We start from the raw sequence: 12,607 nt of genomic DNA on the forward strand, positions 1-12,607 counted from the left end.
GCACTGCAGGTCCACACCATTCACCATCTGGCAGAACCCAAAGTCTGCTATGTCCAGCGCTACCATAAAAGGTGTGATCCGACGCCACCTGCCCTCCTGGAATAGGGCCATCGCCACAACTTTCTTATCATCAGGAAAGAAATCCAGTATCAGCACGAGCTTGTACGAAAGCTCCCTGTCGCAGTGAGACCGGATGGAGAGTGTATTGGCGGCCTTGACAGTGGAAGCTGCGGTGTAGATCATATGTTTACCAACCGTATCTAGCTTCTTGCCCTCCTGGTCCGGGGGCAAATTGAAACAGGATGACAGGATTGGACAAACGCTTCCTGGTGGCGGCCGACACCACAGAGTCTGGAGAAGGCTGCCACCAGAGACACCCAGGAGCTGATTCCAGGACCACGTATTTCTTCTCAAGCCCGTCTCTCTTGGAGGGTGTGGTACTTGGAGTCTTCATAAAGGCCAGTCCTTCCTCCCAGATGTCATCCAACAACAGAACCAACATGACGGTCTTTTTCCAGTACTCAATTCGCTGAAAGATAAATCCCCTCCCACTACGGTACCAGACTGAAGAGTTTGGACGCCTTTGAGACCATGGCATGGGAGGAGCCAATTTCGTCTTGTAGCAAAGCCCAGCAGGCTTGTCCGTACCCAGAGGCTCCATGTCAGAAGGGACATAATTGCTATACTCGTCTGTGTGAGTAGCCATGGCATCTGTGCCCGTGTCTGTAAGTGATGGCTCTTCCTCCACAGGGGTCAATGCCATATGGGGGTGGTGGCGGCTGATGCTTTGGGCTGGGAGGACTCGGCCAACGTTTTGGCTTGGGAAGACTTGGCCTGGGGGCTCCTTTTTGGAGTCCTGGGAGGACTGTGGGCCGGGCCAGGAGCAGCAGGCAGCCTCTGTTGAATTTCGGCCACCAAATTGTATAGGGTCGTGAGGATGTCCAGTCACATATCCCTGGGAGCTGGTTGGGGTGCGAACGGTGCAGCCAGGAATGGAGGTGGGCCAAACCGCTAGTATGGTTCCTGATGCAGGGATCCCTTCTGGGACATGGGTCCTTGGCCCCCTTCATGATCTGAGTAGAAATCTTCAGGCAGGTCTTCTTCCGAACTACTATAGATGTGAGGAGTTGAGACCCCACAGGTGTTGGAGGAGACACCATCACAGGTCTTGGCAGGAAGTCCGACAGGGGCAGCAAATCCCTCACCCTACCAGAGTCCTTTGGCAAGGAAGCGATGATGGGGATTCGCGAAATTGGTGCCAACGAGGCTGTGGTAGGTAAAGATGACCGAGGCCGTGGAGGCAAAGACACCCACAGCAGCATCATGAATGTGAAAATGGTAGTCGCTGACGAAATTCTCTACAAAGAGCAGACAACATTGCCGCGGTAGTGGCGGCAACCTTTGTGGGAGCAGATGCATGATGTTTCGGCATCAAAGCATCTTCAAAGGACCTCGACTTCTTTTTCTCAGAGGGACCATGCTCATGGGACCTGCCGGTCCTTGATGAGCCGCGAATGTGCCCAGAGGCAGCGTCAGAGGCCTTCTCCTGGTTGATCTAAGCTACCAACCTCTGCTAATGATCCCTCTTGGTCTTCGACAGGAATCCACGGCAGATCTCCCACCAGTCTTCGTCGTGGTCCGGGTGGTGACAATAAAAGGTACTTGAGGTGCCAATCCTCAACAAACTTTCTTCAGGCCACAAGACTTGCAGGCCCTGAAGAGACTTCTCTTGCCCACTTCGGACATCTTTGAGGTGAGATGTAGGCCTAAACTTTGGCCCGCCGAACTCGCAGAGAGAAGATCCAACAATGGAAATTCGATCTTCGCTGTGAACGAGTCCCTACTGTCGGTACTTAATGCGTGATGGTTGATGTGGAAAAAGTTGAAAAAAACTATCAAACTATCCAAAAATAGCAAAAAAGTAAATTCTCGAGGAGCGAAGTGAGAGGACTCCCAACACTGAAACATGCAGTTAAAATCTGAAGATGGCCACCAGAGGTGAGCGTAGGAGGAGTCTCATTGGCTGGGGGCAGTATGACCCAAAGGACAATTATTAGTTATTGAGGAGACAAGCAGTTTTCAGTTTAAAGCGAAACTGCTTTTGTTTTAAGGAAGATTCATGAGCATGTGAATCCATGCAAGACCCCGTGCTGGAGAATCCAAATATGAATCCTATAAGACACAGAGGTTTATAGGACAAGTGGTCCGGTCCTTACTGCATTGTTGAGAAACTGGATGAGGTTATCTAATTGGTGTACCTTGGAAGACCTTTAAAGTGTTCCACGTGAATAGGTTGAAGGCATTCATCTCCAGTGTTGAAAGGGGATACCTACCTCTGGCTTTTGATAGGGAGGAAAAGGAATCTGAACCTCTCCACAACATGTTCCAAGGTAGCCCTTCTGATGGCACCATTGAGGGTGTCAAATTGTCCACTCAACTGACTCCACAGCTGCAAGGTGAGGTGAAAACTCATTATGCAGTTTTCCCCCTTGTAACTCACTCGAGGCTTGACACCTTGGTGCAAGCATGACATTGACACCGGAGACAGTGTGCTTACCAAAAGTAGGCGTTCTGATGTCAGAGGAAGTTGGATCCCTGTGCTGAATCGCAGTGCCACAATCCCAAGAGACTTACCCAGGACTGCCTTACAGCGATAGTGGCACTGCCAGGAACACCAGGAGCCGAGATGGCCGCGTGCTCCACTCAGAGATAGAACTGGATGAGAGATGCTGGCAGAGGGTCACTGCAGGACCACAGGGGAAAGTCCCTAGCCTTTTCCTTCGGCAGCAATAAATGGCACAAGTTCAAGATCTTCACAACACCATCAAACATTCAGTAGGATCAAAGTTTGAATCCCCACAGAGTAACCTGGTAAAATTTAAGGGGTACTTCGATAAATAAAATAAAAACATGAGCACCAGAATGTGAAATCATGATTAAAACAGAATTCTGGGCATGGCCTGGCTGGAGGCTAATGGAGTCGTGAGACTAAAGTGACCTGTAACCCTGCCGTGGGAAATGCGGCTTTGTGGTGCCCCGGACCTCGCATTCATCAGTTTTGCACCAGATTCAGACGTCTGAGTCACCTGGGCTCCTTCTGTGGAACTGATAGCGCGATTAGCACACCAATTGTGACATGCCCTGCCGAGGTGTCTCCCGCTTGTAGAGGCGCCTGTCCGCTGACCTAAGATGGCCACGTCCCTTTTGTAGCTGGGCCCGCTGCACTCAGCCTTCCCGAAGCAGCCATGCAGAGGACCCGTGCCTGGGCGAGAGCTGGCAGGCCCAGGCCGCCCACCCGACCAAGACGGTCTGCTGCCTGTTGGAACCCCACAGCGTTCGACCCCAGCAGGACCTGTGATCTTTCTATGCACACCATCCGCGTCCTACTCCCAGTGAGGAACGGGCAGCTGGCAGGAGCAGCACACAACCTAACTGGGTCCATCTAAACTGCATCCAAGCTGCTCATCGGCTTGGTAAACCGCTGCCATGAATCGGTCCTGGCCTCTGAGCTGTGGGACAGACTGGAGGAGGTGCTGCACTGTGGGTGCATTCCCCTCATGCCTGTAGCACTGGAACATAATGCAAGTTCACCCAGGAGCACCCACCGGGCTTGCAGAGGGAAGGGGGACTGTTTGTACTGCAATTCGTTCAGTAGCCCATGCCTTTACATCAGCCACCTTCTAGTGTCCAATAACAATGAACTTTCACTCAGAGGCAATTGACCCGCTCCCCCCATGCCCTGTAAGCTTCTTGGACACTCCCAGGTGAAGCCTTTGGGTTTCTTATTACAACCGCAGCAAGGCAAATCTCTACCCTGGATTGTGGGTTTGTCCAGCACATAACACATAAATGCAAGTGAGTCAGACTGGGCATCTGACAGGGAGGTAGTTACCGAGAGACAGCAATGTACCAGTTAGTCCCCAAGTACTCCCCCTCACCCCCCTTTCAAGAGCTCGACAAAATCAAAATCCACAGAACTTAAAATCCGGAGAGCCTGAATTTTACCACAGATTGTGAGAAGCACCCCTACTTCTCACAATGGTCACGTAGCTCCAATGGGGCTGGCGGATATATTGGGATCATAGGGGGACCGCCTCAGAACCTTGACCTCCCTGCTGCAACCCCCTCCCCAATAGAGCACTCAACCTCCTTATTGGTGGGGGAATTGTAATCCGGGACAGATCATTATCACAAACACGGTCATCTTGAGATTTAGAGGCCACAGTTTGTGAAAGAAATTCCACTTCCGCCTGTTCTTTTACAAGCCAGCTTGACAAAGTGCCATCACCCGGAGTGGCACGATTCTTTCGGCGGGCTGCTCGTTTTCATCAGAGTTAAGTCAAATTTCACAAACTTCTCCCAGATGCTAAGGTGGAGTTCAAAAGGGAATGGGCCACTAGCAACGCATCTAGAGTTGATACCATGCTCTTGGCAAACTTATTCCCCTTCTTTTTCTTTCCATTATTCAGACACTGATGCCGTTTGTGCATACATTTGAAGGAGATTGGGCCGATGCCTCCAAGATGGCCTTATTCTGGTCTGGGCTGTGTGATGGGATTGTAATCGGGCCATCGTCGGGCAAAGCCCCTGCCATCCCCTTTTGAGGATCAGCCTCCCTTGCTTCTCCAATCTTTTGAATAGCCCCCAGGCAAGCGTCCATCCTTTCCTGCAGTTGCATCATTTGCTCTGTGTGTTTAATAACTTTGTTGTGGGTACTACCACACAATTTGAGGAGTATTTTAACTGCAAAGTTTAATACATCCCACGATGCTCCTACTTCCAACTGGGTGATCTGTACCCTTGATTCAGTACAAATGGTACCAGCATCGACCTCTCCCAAGGGATCTTGACCTGAGCCCCCTTCGTCGTCCTCATTTTCCTGGTGACACGGGGTACGGGATATGAACAATGTGGGGGTAGTTGACAGTCTATCTCCCCGAATTTGACCCTCCTCTTATAGAAGAGGGGTAATCAAGGAGGAACTGTCAATCCGAGGTTGGGGCTTGGCAGCTATTAAAACGTCCCTGGGAATTAAAGCCGATGGTGGTGGCAGGGTAGGTGAGAGGGAAATCTGGTCACCAAAACACCTGTGGCATTCAAGACTTTTGCCGGTAATGTATCTCCCGAGCCTCCAATCATACCGCCCGAGCAGATCTGATAGCAGAGCTTCAGCAAGAAGCTATTGTCCATCTCCCCAAAGGTGGAGTCATTTGCTGCACCTAGGTGACTGTTAGGGAGAATTCTCTTATAAGGCTAATTTCCCAAACCTAGTGGGTCCCCCAGCAGCTTTGCTGGATTTTTGGGGTTTGTTTTTTTCTCCTGCTTAGAGTGAGACTCTTTTCCTCCCACTCTTAGGCATGATTTGAGGTATGTCTTTGACTTTGTATGTGCTTATGGGCTATGTTTTTTTTTTACTCCATAGGGTATCATCTATTTTTTGTGTATGTGTTACACAGCACCCTCAGTGCAGTAACACAGAGGTGTCATAGTGACCCCCAAACATAAACTCCATACCCTGGGACTGACTACTGTCTCCCAGGGCATGTAAAGTCACCATTGACTTTACTAGTCCTAAATTGTGAACAGAACCAGTACAAACCATCATATTGTGGAAGTACTGGAAGGGGTTAATTATATTGCCCCTGGGTCTGTTTTCAAGGGGGCACTGTCCAGTCCCCCCTTGTCGAGTTTCTGGCTGGTGGCAGTGGTTACCACGCAAAATATTTCACCAGAATATTTCCTATGGATTTTCCCATTGATTTTAAACGCACCACTTTTTGGTGCAATGTTAAAGATACCGTCGGTTTATTTAATATTAAATCCACATTTGGGTCTTTTTGCCAGAACTCTTTTCAAAAATGGCGTTCGTGTCTGTCTCTGCAACTCTGACCAAGGTCGAGCCCTTTGTTCCACTTTATGGCGGGCTTCCCCACAGAAGCCCCCCAAATGGTGCCACTCTGTCTGGGTTCCACAGGATGTGTGTGGAGGGGAATTGGTACCCTGGACTGCGTTGCCTTAGCAACTCGAGTCGCACTCCATTCTGATTGGCCCAGTGGTGAGCCGCCCGGCTCACCACTTAGCATGTGTGAGTGACAGCTAGGCTGTTGAATTGGGGTTTTTCTGCATAAAAGCAGGGCCTTTGGGACTGGAACTTCAGAAGTCACCACAGGACCTAAGAATCCGAAGAGGGAAGGAGCTGAGCCATCTGCAACAACGACACCACGGAGGAAACATGCTGCAACAAACTCACCACTTTCCCCAAAGACAAGAGAAGATCTTCTGCTGGACGAGTCTTCTTCCTCTGAGCTGGTGGGACCAACCAGTTCGCCCCTTTTGGCCTTCCAAAAACGTCTCTTGGTCGAATCGCTCATGCCAAGCACCCCGGTGGCCGGATAGCCAAGCTTCACCACTTTGACCACGAATAAAAGGAACGCACCTTTTACCGATTAACTCTGCGGCTGGTTTCATCCCTGTGCAGTGCATCGACTCCCAGTTTTCTCCTCGATGAGATCCTCTCTTCCCCTGGTGGAAACAACGAACTGCAACCACTGCCCGGAACAACTGCCACTGCTGGAGCTTTCCCTCTCTTTAAGGTAATGTGTCCTGCCTGGCCTCCCTTTCTTCGGTTTGCCCAAGGTGACCCTTAAATCCTTGGCTTTCTAACTGGGCTGGCCCCAGACCTTCTAACTTTATCTTCTTGAATCGCCCTAACCTCTTTTGAACATTCTGCAAAGACTTTTAGTGCATTTTAAACCATGTGATCCTGGGCACATTTCGCTTTGCTCCATTTAAAGTGGGCCTGGCCTATGAACTTTGGCTCTACAGTGTATACTGCCTTTATTCCCTTGCTGAGAACTCCTAAAAGTGTTGGGACCTGTTTTATTTCTATACTCTGCCTTTTTCTCTCCCTTTAAATTAACTATTGGAGTGCCATCTAGGTTACACGCTCACATCTGTTTTAACAAATCGTGGTGTTTTAACTCTGACTTGTCTAATAGTTATCAAGGCAGGTGTGTATACTTTAACCTGACTGTGTTTTAACTTGCTTTTGATTTAGAGTGCTAGTATATTGCCTAAGGTGTGTTTTAAATAAATTATATACTTTTGATACAAAGCTCTGGTGAGAGTTTGTTTGCTCTATTGTGTTTTTAGAGTGCTTCTGATACTTAAGTGCAACTAACCACAAAGCTTAGCACTGTAAAAGCTATTTTTTAACAAGTCAACTATGGAAAGTTACAGCCAGGAGTCCCTTTCTGCAAAAACTGCTGATTGTTTAAGAGTTCTTTGTAGACATAAGGATCTTCCTGTAAAAGGCAAGAAAATGGAACTGATAGAAAGATTGTTAGAGAATCAAAGTCTGGGTAGTGGTGCAGAGGAGCCTACCTCCCCAGCAAATGGAAACCACAGTCATGAGGATGATATGAATCAAAGTAATGATAGTATTGTTGTAGAGTTAGAAGAGGAAGACGAAACGAATGTAACTGTTCCCACTGGCCCTCTGCCTGCTCTAGCACCTCAGCCTGTGTCTACTGGACCTTTGTCAGGTCCCACATTAAGTCCTGCATTCATTGAACTGGAAAAAATGAGACAAATTAGAATTCAAATGAATTAGTGCCCAATCTGAACAAAAGCACCAAGAACTAAGGCTCAGAGAAATGGAGCTCAAGCATGAGCTAGAGTTGAAGAAATTGTCTGTTGAAAATACTTCTCTCCCCGGATCCTCTAAGAGTTCCAGTCCCAAAAGACCACGGATGCCTAAAGAGATTGTGGGTATGTATGAACCTACGATGGATGCGTTAGATTGGTTGGCTGTGTTTGAGTATAATCATGGGCTCCAGGACATCACAGGGAATCAGTTGCTTCCTTGGTTGTTCTCTAGGCTCCCCCCTGTTGCATCTGATTTGGTAATGGAGTTGGGGAAGGTGGATAGGATGGACTATGAATGTGTAAAGCTAGATTTAATAGCTAGATTTGGGAAGACACCTTCCCAGTACCTTAAGAGGTTTAGGACCCTCAAAAAGCATGATGGTACCCCTTGGGCTACCTGGGTGAGTGAAAGTTTGAAAAACTTAGAGGGATGGATTAAGGGTTACAGAGTGAACACTTATGAGGGAATGCAAAATCTTGTTATGTTGGAGTCAATTTATGATGCCTGCTCTCCTGAGCTCAGAGAGCACTTGGCTGATTCAAAGGAAATAGATTCTAAGAAGCTAGCTAAGGCTGCTGACTTGTGGGTTGCCAACAGGGCTACTCACAAGGATTATGGGGTAACTCAGAAAAAGGATGAGGAAAAACAGCCTAAAAAGGACTCCAAAGAGAATTCAAATAATTCCAATTCCAAAGATGCCCCAAACAGCACCATAAGGGTAAGCCACATGGGAAATCAAATCAGGCTAGTGTACCTTCTGGTCCCAGAACAGAAGGCGGTCAGAACAAGCCACCATTCCAGAAAGCATTTGGAACATGCTATGTTTGTACGGCTACTGACCATGTGAAAGGGGACCCCAGATGTAAGGGTAAACCTTCAGGGGTCCACACTGTCTCCCTCGCCTTCGCTCCAGAGGAGGAAGTACCAATGACAAGTGGAAACTTTCTACTACTGGCTGATGATCCCATTGGAGTCTCAGCCAGTGTTTTAGTGTCCCTGGGTGTAACGCTCACCTGGTTCCCACGGGGGCGCTGGTCTAGTTTGGATTGCTGTGGCCTCTTCTAGCGTGATGCGCAGGACCCGGAACACCGATTGGACAGGACCTCCAAATCGTGCTTGCCTGGCCCGTAGGAATATCCTTCTGCAGATGAGAAAGGGGATTAACAGTCTGCAGAATAGTGTGCTAGCTCTCCCCTTTCCCCCTTCCCCCTTCGTTCCTCTCTAACTTCCTCCAAACCCCGGTTTAAGCTCACCTTATGGTTTGGAAGGATGAACTCTCCATCCTGCTTCTGGTGCAGGGGCGCGTGTTCGTCCAGTTACTTCACTGGTTTTCAGAATGGCGCTGGCAAAATCCACTTGACTTTCCTGAGCGATGCGCCGTAAGTATGAAAGTTCAAAGTTCAAGTGAGGCCCCCTTTATGTTGTCTTTCTAACTTGTGATCTGTCCTTTATTTCAGGTGCAGAATGAAGGCGATGCGTCGAGGGGTTAAACTGCCGAGGTGAGTAGAGATGAGGGCGATCCCTCTAAATGTCCTCATCATTCCCCAGAAATGTCTCTTGTCCTTTCCCCATAGGGGCCGGGGTACGGTAACTGCCAACGTGGCGGCGCCGACTCGAAATGTGGAAGAAAAGCCGGTAAGTATTATGGCTGTTAATCAGGCTTTCCTTCTGTGTTCCTTCTGCTCACCTTTTGTTTCTTCCTCTCTCCCCTAGGTGCAGAGATGTGGCGTCCGATGCTGACAGCCGCGATGGAGCTGGGAGATGTCTCGAGGACAGGTGAGTGAAGCGTGGCGCTGCAGCGAGCAACGCAATGCTTTTAAATGGAAGCCTTTCTTCAGGGATGCTGGCGAGAAGATTCCGGATGCAGGTAAGAAGTTTGAAATAGTCCTTGGTTTTCACCTTTCTCTTCTCTTCCTTCCTTGCAGGTCTTCCAGGTTCGAGGCGGGCGTGGCTGGAGACCAGGAGCAGGAGCAGACACGGTGAGCGTTAAGCTGCAGGAAGCAGAACAACGCGAAGCATGAGCTGTTGTCTGGGCGTGGCTTAAATAGCCTCCAAAGAAGTCCCAGGTATGTATCCTTCCCCAACTAGGTATGTATCCTTCCCTGGCCACGCCCGAGTGAAAAAATAGTCCCTATGAAAAAATAGTCCCTTTCAGGTCTCAGGGAGGCCTGAAGCGTGCAGCATGGTCTGCATCAGGCAAGTGCACAAAACACCTCCCTTTATGAGCCTGGCGCCTATGGCGCCAGGACTGATGTCCAACATCCAAAGAGCCCCTATAAGGGGCCGCTGGGCTTTTACCCGAGGGCATGATGCCTGCTTCCGGGGGTGCTGGGCCTGGCCTGGTGATCCGGGGGTAGGCATCATGACACTGGGGTTGTTGGAACAACAGAATTTAGATGTATATAATTCTATCCCAGATAATACTACAGAGTATTATAAGGACAGTGTCCAGGTGAATGGTCAGGAGACTCCTGCCATTAGGGATACTGGGGCCAGCATAACTGTGGTGGATGAATCTTTTTTCAAGGCAGAGGAGGTTGCTAGGGCACCCAAATGCCCTACCAAGTTAGCTGGAGGGCCTGTGCAGATGTGTCCCCAGTTACCAGTTCTTATCCAGTGCAATGATATGACTGTGAAGATACCCGTCAGTGTACAATGTGAGGTACCAGGAAGGGTTCTGTTGGGAAATTACCTGAAAACTTAGTTGTGTTACATACCCCCAGACCTCCTAGTAAAAGGTTACAGGAACTAACCAGACCTGCAAGGGAGAAAATCTTGAGAGGTTCTCCTAAGGAGATGATGGAAGAAGAAATCACTCCTACTCCACTGGAGCTACTTACTGCCATAGCTGAACCAGAAGCAAAGGGGACACCCAAGACTTCTAGAATTAAACCAGCAGCAAGCACTCCAGTGCTTCCAACAAGGACTTCCCGTAGGTTGTCCAAAGTTACACCTGTAACTCCACCTCCAGCTGAGGCCGAGAGGGAGGTACAACCCTGTGTGGTTGAACTAGACTCTGAAGAAAAGCTAGTAGGAGGCCAAGAACTTATTGGAGATCTGGACCCTGCTGACCATCCTAAGCTGCAGTCTTTACTGGCAGAAGGTGGACCCAGCAGGTCAGCTTTTCGTAAGGGACAAAGAGAAGGTCCAACTCTGGAAGGTCTCCGCCACCAGGCAGCTTCTCAGGCTGATGGGCAAGAGCCTGGGAAGTATAGGTTGCACTGGGAAGATGGCCTCTTCTACAGTGAACTGACTGAGTGCACCTGGAGACTACAAACAACTTGTAGTCCCTCAAGAAAACAGACTCCAGTTCTTGCAGTTAGCCCATGAGATTCCTTTAGCTGGTCACTTGAGTTTCAAGAAGACCAAGGAAAGGCTCTCTCTCTACTTTTATTGTCCAAAGATGGGGGCTGAGGTAGATAAATTCTGCAAGAGCTGTCACACCTGCCAAACTTCTGGTAAGAGTGGTTCCAAGAATGTGGCACCTTTAGTGCCCCTCCCAGTGGTGGGAGTCCCATTTGAGAGGGTAAGGATTGACATTGTTGGTCCCCTTGATCCCCCAACCTCCTCAGGCAACAGGTCTATCCTTGTTGTAGTAGACCATGCTACTAGGTACCCTGAGGCAATTCCTATGAGGACTGTTACAGCTCAGGCTGTGGCTAAGCCCCTCCTTGGTATTTTTACCAGGGTTGGGATTCCTAAGGAGGTCATCTCTGACAGGGGGTCAAATTTTATGTCCCACTACATGAAAGCCATGTGGAAATACTGTGGAGTTACCTACAAGTTATCTACCGCCTACCACCCACAGACAAATGGATTGGTTGAAAGGTTTAATAGAACAATGAAGAGCATGATAGGTGCTTTAGAGGAACCCCTTAAAAGAAAGTGGGATCTTCTACTGCCATGCCTTCTATTTGCTTATAGAGAAGCCCTTCAGGAGGTAGTAGGTTATAGTCCCTTTGAACTTCTTTATGGCCGTCCAGTCAGAGGTCAATTGGCCCTGATTAAGGAGGGTTTGGAGAGTGCTCCTACCCCCAAGCCAGTCAGAGTGACTGACTACGTGATAGGAATCCGGAGGAGAATGTCACAGATGATGGCCCAAGCTAGTGATAACTTGAATGCTGGTCAAGCTTTGGTCAAGCATTGGCATGATCAAAAGGCTAACATGGTTGAGTTCACTCAAGACCAGCTAGTGCTTGTTATGATTCCAACAAGGCAGAGGGCCTTGCAAGACAAATGGATGGGACCCTTCAAGGTTGTGGGAAAACTTGGAGAGGTGAACTGTCTGGTGGACTTGGGCAATCCCAAGGAGGCTCCCAGAGTCTTCCACACCAACAGACTAAAGGCGTAGGTCTCTAGACCTGAAATAGGAGCCTTGCTTCTAGCTTCAGCAGAAGAGGAAGAAGAGAGTGCACCTCTCCCTGATCTCCTCAGAGGCTTACCTTTGGACGAAAAGATTGAAGGAGTTAATCTTTCTTCAAATCTGACACCTGAGCAACAAGAGGAGTGCAAATCTATGTTAAATCAGTTTGCCTCCCTGTTCTCACTTTCACCAGGCTTGACCCCTTGGGGCCAGCATGAGGTACTCACGGGTGACTGTCTGCCAGTAAAAAGCAGAGGATACAGAATGTCAGAGAATGTAAGAATCCACATCAAAGGAGAGGTCAGCAAGATGCTGGACCTCGGGGTAATAGAGCCCTCTACTAGTCCATGGTCTAGCCCAGTTGTGTTAGTACCAAAGGCAGGATCCAAAGAGTTCAGATTCTGTGTGGACTATAGAGCTCTTAATGCAGTCACCAAGCCTGATGCCCATCCTTTGCCAAGGACAGATGAGCTGGTGGATAGACTTGGTTCAGCCAAGTTCCTCAGCACATTTGATCTGACGTCAGGCTATTGGCAAATAGCCCTGACAGACCATGCCAAGGAGAAAACTGCATTTTCTACCCCAGTTGGCTAATA

The sequence above is a fragment of the Ambystoma mexicanum genome, chromosome 2p (genome assembly GCF_040938575.1).
Source record: "Ambystoma mexicanum isolate Mex_15411 chromosome 2p, UKY_AmexF1_1, whole genome shotgun sequence".
Classification (NCBI taxonomy): domain Eukaryota; kingdom Metazoa; phylum Chordata; class Amphibia; order Caudata; family Ambystomatidae; genus Ambystoma; species Ambystoma mexicanum.